The sequence below is a fragment of the Sciurus carolinensis genome, chromosome 3, assembly GCF_902686445.1.
Source record: "Sciurus carolinensis chromosome 3, mSciCar1.2, whole genome shotgun sequence".
Taxonomy (NCBI): domain Eukaryota; kingdom Metazoa; phylum Chordata; class Mammalia; order Rodentia; family Sciuridae; genus Sciurus; species Sciurus carolinensis.
The window spans coordinates 120946082-120952081 of NC_062215.1; positions in this window are offsets into that span (position 1 = coordinate 120946082).

The window sequence follows — 6000 nt, forward strand, 5'->3', positions numbered from 1 at the left end:
GCATTTGTAGGCAAATGGTCGAAATTGGAGAATATCATGCTAAGTGAGATAAGCCAATCTCAAAAAACTAAAGGATGAATGATCTCGCTGATAAGCGGATGAGGACATATAATAGGGAGTGGGAGGGGCTAGCATTAGGTTTAGGGTTAGGTTTAAAGTTAGGCTAAGGAGAACGGCAAGAATGAAGGAAAGAAGGACTGTGTAGAGGGAAAAGAGGGGTGGGAGGGGTGGGGGGAGGGGAAAAATAAAATAAACATCATTACCTTATGTAAATGTAAAAAAATAAAAAAATAAATAAAAAAAAACATGCAGAGAGATCAAAAAATACATACATAAATAAATAAATAAATCCATATTCTATCCTAATAATTTTTCTCACCTAAAAAATGAGCTATATTGCTAATATTATGAAATAGGATAGAGGCCTGTGTTGTTGTATAGCTTTTTCTCTTATAGCCTGAATTCTGGATTGTATCCCAAGTTGGAACTTAAGGGAAAAAGACTGTGACAATTGGGAGTCAGAAGTGGGTGTCAGAGATGGTTATTAAACAGGTCTAACATTGGAGAAAACTAAGGCTAATAAAAATAGCTATACAAAGGATAAGGGTCTCAGCAAGTAGCACAAGGAGCATACCCAAGACAGAGGCCAGTTACGTTGGATGTATATTTGCAGTTTCTCTAACGTCCCACATGGAAGATATTTATCATCATTGGGTACAACTTAGCCTCTGCGCTGCCTTCCTATGTCTGGGGAAACCTACTTTATGGGTCTTAGTGGGAAGCAGTGCCTGTGTCCCACTTTTGAAGCAGAAAGTGCCAGATCTTCATTTCCTATCTCCCTTACTAGGAGCGGTGTTACTTAATGTGGGCACCACCAATCAGAAACACCTGCCTTCAACTTTGAATCAGCTACACAAAGACATAGATCCTATAGAGAATTCCTTTTTCCCCTTAGTCAGAATTCTATTTTGTGAAACTTGTGACCAAATTGTAGTTTCTGACATGTCACAAACAAGATTCTGCTTTAGGGGGTTTGAAGGGCACTTTGGAATCTGTGTAGTTCTCTTTAAGTATTTAAATATGAGTTTGTATTGCATTGTAAGCTTTAAAGTCATGTTGATATGTAGTCTGTAGTCCAATCAATCATCTTCATAGTGACATGAAATAATCAGGGTAGGTTTTTGTTTTGTTTTGTCTTTTTGTGGTGCTGGGGTAGGTTTTTGTTGTTTTTTGTTTTTGTTTTTTTTGTTGTTGTTGTTGTTGTTTTTTGTTTTGTGGTGCTGAGGATTGAACCCAGGCCCTTGTGCATGGGAGGCAAACACTCTACCAACTGAGCTATATCCCCAGCCCTGGGGCAGGTATTTTGAATCCAATTTTACAGCTTAAGAAACTGAGGCACAGAGAGCCAAAGTGCTCTGCTGAAGTAACAAAGTCCTTTTAAAGGCAAAGCTGGGAATGTTGAAATCCACTCCTATGATGGTTCTTTTCTCTCCTTCATAAATCTTTATTGTGCAAGCAAAATAAGAAGGGAGAGAAAGTCGCATCATCAGAACTCATCCTGTATCAAGATCACAAAGGCAAAGACCAGCGTTGAAATGACCCAAGGCAGCTCCTCCTCCAACTCCAAAAACAGGACCCGAAGGCAGCAGAAAGGGACTTTTGAGTCCCTTGCTTGCTTTATTGCTAAAAAGGTAAACCAAGAGGTTTCTCCTTTTTCTATGGGCCAACTTAGATTGTGACCAGTTATGAAGAGCAGTGACAAGATAATCAATCATCCTTTTCTCTATTTAAGAAGGACCTCTGTTAGGTAATCTTCAGGGAAGTAATTACTGCTAAAACATAGTCATGGAGTAGTAATCAGAAAAACTTTCTCCAGTAAAATTCCCAAAGGAGATATTTGTACTGAATAACACACTTAAAACAAACCTACACTGCAGAATACATTTCACTTTCCTCATAATGCTACTTCTTTATATAAGAACTCAACTCCGTAAAGAGTAGCTTGAACAATCATAGCTCCCAGGATATCAACCTCAAAACAGTAATGTGCATTTAATGAGAACTTCAAGGAATGTTCCTTAATTTGGAAGAGGTGGCTGTCTATAGACAATGATTGTAGTTATTGCAGGCAGCCACAGAGAGTTCAGCTGTTGTGTTAAAAATAAAAGGTCGGATTCCATCTTGGAATTTCTCACAGATTATGTTCTTCTATTCACAGTGACAAATAACAAAATGCTTGGGGAAGTTATTCTTCAGTGTACACTGTTTTAATTCCATTTTTGCCTCGATTCAATTTAAAAATGTTTAGTTGATCATTTATATCCTCTATTACCCAGACATAGATAATGACTTCAGACTGAGCTCAGTGCAGATGGTGATCACTATCCCTTGTCACCTGTGGAAGGCTGGGGAGTAAGTCTAACAAAGGAAAAGTCCACTCTCTTCTTTTAAATAAACTTCTTATTTGGAAATATTTTTAGACTTACAGAATTATTGGGAGGATATTACCAAAAGTTCCCATACACCTCGTGCCCCATTTCCCCTATTGCTAACATCTCACATTAGTATAGTATGTTTACTGAAGTTAATGACAAATATTGACACATTACTCACTGAAGTCCAGAGTTTATTCAGATCTCCTCAGTTTTTCCCTAATGTCCTTTTTCTGTTCCAGGATCCCATCCAGGATAGAACATTACATTTAATTGCCACATCTCCTTAGACTCCTCTTGACAGCTCTTCAGTCTTTATTATGACGACCTTTTGAGGAGTACTGTTCAGGTATTTTAAGAATGTTCCTCATTGAGATTTGTTTAATGTTTTTCTCATTATTAGACTGTGGCTATCCGTTTGGGGTAGGAGAATCCCCGAGGCAAAGTGCAATTTTTCACATACTTATCAAGGGTACATATATATATATATGGAATTACTTTGTCCTCTCAATTCGAAGTACCTTCTTTCAGGTCCCCAAATAACATTGCCTTGCCTTCTCTTTTGAATAACTAATTATTATAATTTCAATAGTGAAATTGGGAACCAAATATTCAAAGGCAGAGAGAATCCCTAGTGCAGTCAGGAATTCTGAAAATTCTAGACCCATACCCAAGGAGAAGCCTTCTTGTCTAAGCCTCTGCCTTCTCAGCATTCCCTAGACAAATCAAATCACCTCAAACTGGTGAGACTCTTCTCTTGCCAGAATATAAACCAGGTGATATTGTCAGAAAAAGACAAGGAGAATTGCCAATTGTGTCAATCATGTTGTCCAGTGCACTTTTAGAGAGCTTTGGTTTGGCTAAATATAGTTGTACTGTTTCCGTTGCTAAGCATCATATTTCTATTAGGTAAGGTACTGTATTTGAAAATGCAAACAAAGTCTGTGTCTTATAGTGAAGTGCCTGGATAAGAAAGGTAAGACTGTCAAAGACTCCAGTTAGTTTGAGCTTCCAGAATGGAGTAGTAGTTTCCTAAATCCACTTTACAAATGAGTCCTGGGGATGACGTGCTTTCATTATGCAGCCTACTTTTATTGCCATCTATGTGAGTCTTATTTCACACATCTTTACTGTCAGCTCCAGCAAAGCTGAGGTATGGGTATGGCCACTGAGTTGTGTCTATCCAGAGCCATGTAGTTCAGGAGACAAAGAAAGAAATAGCTCACTCAGTAGAGCAAGGGCTCTCTAGAGCAAGGCGATCTTCAGGAGAGAGAAACAAAAAAAAATTATTCAAAATCCTTTCTCAAGAGGAGATTCTGGATTATGTGAGATAACCTTCTGTAGGGATCTATGGATTGCTAAAAATTGTAGCAGGTAACATGGAAGTTTATGTAGAAAATTCTCTGGTAGTTGAAGAAAAGCAGAATGGGCGTTTTCTATCTCAGACAGCTTAAGAATAAGCTTCTCTTGAAACAAGCCTTGACTAAGTGTATCAGTTCAGCTTCATCCTTCCAAATCAGAAACCGTTGGTAGGTCACTTAAGTAGAAAAGCCATGTTTGCACAGAAATCAGCAAATACGGTCTGCCATTTATTTTTGTATGGCACACAGCTAAGTATAATTTTCATATTTCAAATACTTGGACAAGAGAAGTTTAAATTTTTTTCTTCTTTTTTACTGCAATACTGGCGATTGAATCCAGGGGTGTGCTACTACTGAGCTATGTTTTAGGGTCTTGTTTAGTTGCAGGGGCTGGCCTCGAATTTTCAAACCTCTTGCTTCAGACTTCCAAGTAACTGAGATTACAAGCATGAGCCACCATGCCTGTGACCAAAAAAAAAAAAAAAAGTTTTAAAAGAATGATATTCAGGGCTGGAGAGATAGCTCAGTTGGTAGAGTGCTTGCCTCGCAAGCACAAGGCCCTGGGTTCAATCTCCAGCACCGCAAAAAAAAATAAAAATAAAAAAAAGAATGATATTCATGAGCCATGAAAAAGATATGACATTCACAGCAGCAGTCACTCGCATTTGCTTACATTCTGTCCACAACTGTTTTCAATGCTATGGCAGCAAAATTGGGTGGTTGCAATAGAGTCTACATTATAGCCAGACACAGTGGCACATACCTGTAATGCCAGCTACTCAGAAGACTGAGACAGGAGGAACCCAAGTTTAAGGTCAATCACAGCAATTTAGTAAGACCTTGTCTCAGAATAAAAAATGAAAAAATCAGGAGATAGAGCTCAGTGGTAGGGTCCCCCTGGGTTTAAATCCTCAGTGCTGAGGGTTGGGCAGTCTAAAATATTTACTAATTTGGCCCACAAAGCCTAAAACATTTAGTAATATCTTAGTTGGCACCGTCTGCCAATCTCACAGTTCTGAAGATTGCAAGTCGAAGATCCAGGTGTCAGGATGGTCTGGTTGCTGGTGAGGGCTCTCTTTGGGTTGACTGCCTTTCTGTTGTGCCCTTACATGGCAGAGAGAGATAGCTAACTCTCCAATACATCTTTTGTGGGCACCAATCCCATCTTGAGGACCCATCCTCATGACCTCCACTAAACCTAATTGCGGCCCAAAATACATCACCCTGGAGGTTAGGACGTCAACATAAGCATTTAGTGGAGCCACAATTCAATCCATAGCAACTAACTAACCCCTTCAGAAAAGGTTCACCAATCTCTGTATTAAAGAATATGAGGATACACTCAAACTCTCTAAGAGGGCCATAAAACCAATCATAGAGGCAAGACAGCGAGGAAATTCACAAAATTACACTGTAAACTGGTTCAAGGCGATTCCCATTCTACCATCCATGGTGCCGCTAACATTCTCAACACCAGGCCCTGGACAGGACTGCTAGAAACTTTGTCATTGCTGTCTCTGCAAACTGGAATATTGCTCTTTGCACTTTACCAGAATGGATTCTGCCAATGCCTGCTACTTGTACACAAGTTTCTGATTCTGGTGTGGGTGGATCTGAAGGCTGGATCCCAGACTACATATCTGTGCTACAGCTGCAAGGGAAACAGAGATAATCAGTGTCTGACTTCTGTGGTGATGGAGGGTGGGGACCCATAATTCAGGGAATTTTCAAGATATCTGAAGGCATTCCTATTAGCAAATCACAGCACCATTTAGGAGAGTACTAAGTAAGAGCTCGCCTTTTAGTAGGGGATAATTATCCCCAGACTAAATGTTGCTCTGGTCCCACTTAATAAATCATAAAAACAAAATACAAAATGTTCAGTGTTTCCAAGTAATTTAAGTGCATTCCAGAACAAGACTCAACAATATTTACAGAGACCTGGAGATATAGCTCAGGGGTAGAGCACTTGCCTAGCATGCACAAAGGCCCCAGATTCAAACCCCATCACCATACATTTGTGCATGTGTGCATACACACACACACAAAGAAAAAAGAAAGGAAATATTTATAGGAATATGAAAATATCTGTCACCCAGTGGATTAAAATTCATAATGTGGGCTGGGGTTGTGGCTCATTGGTAGAGCACTTGCCTGGCATGCATGAAGCCCTGGATTCGATCCCAAGCACCACACACACACACACA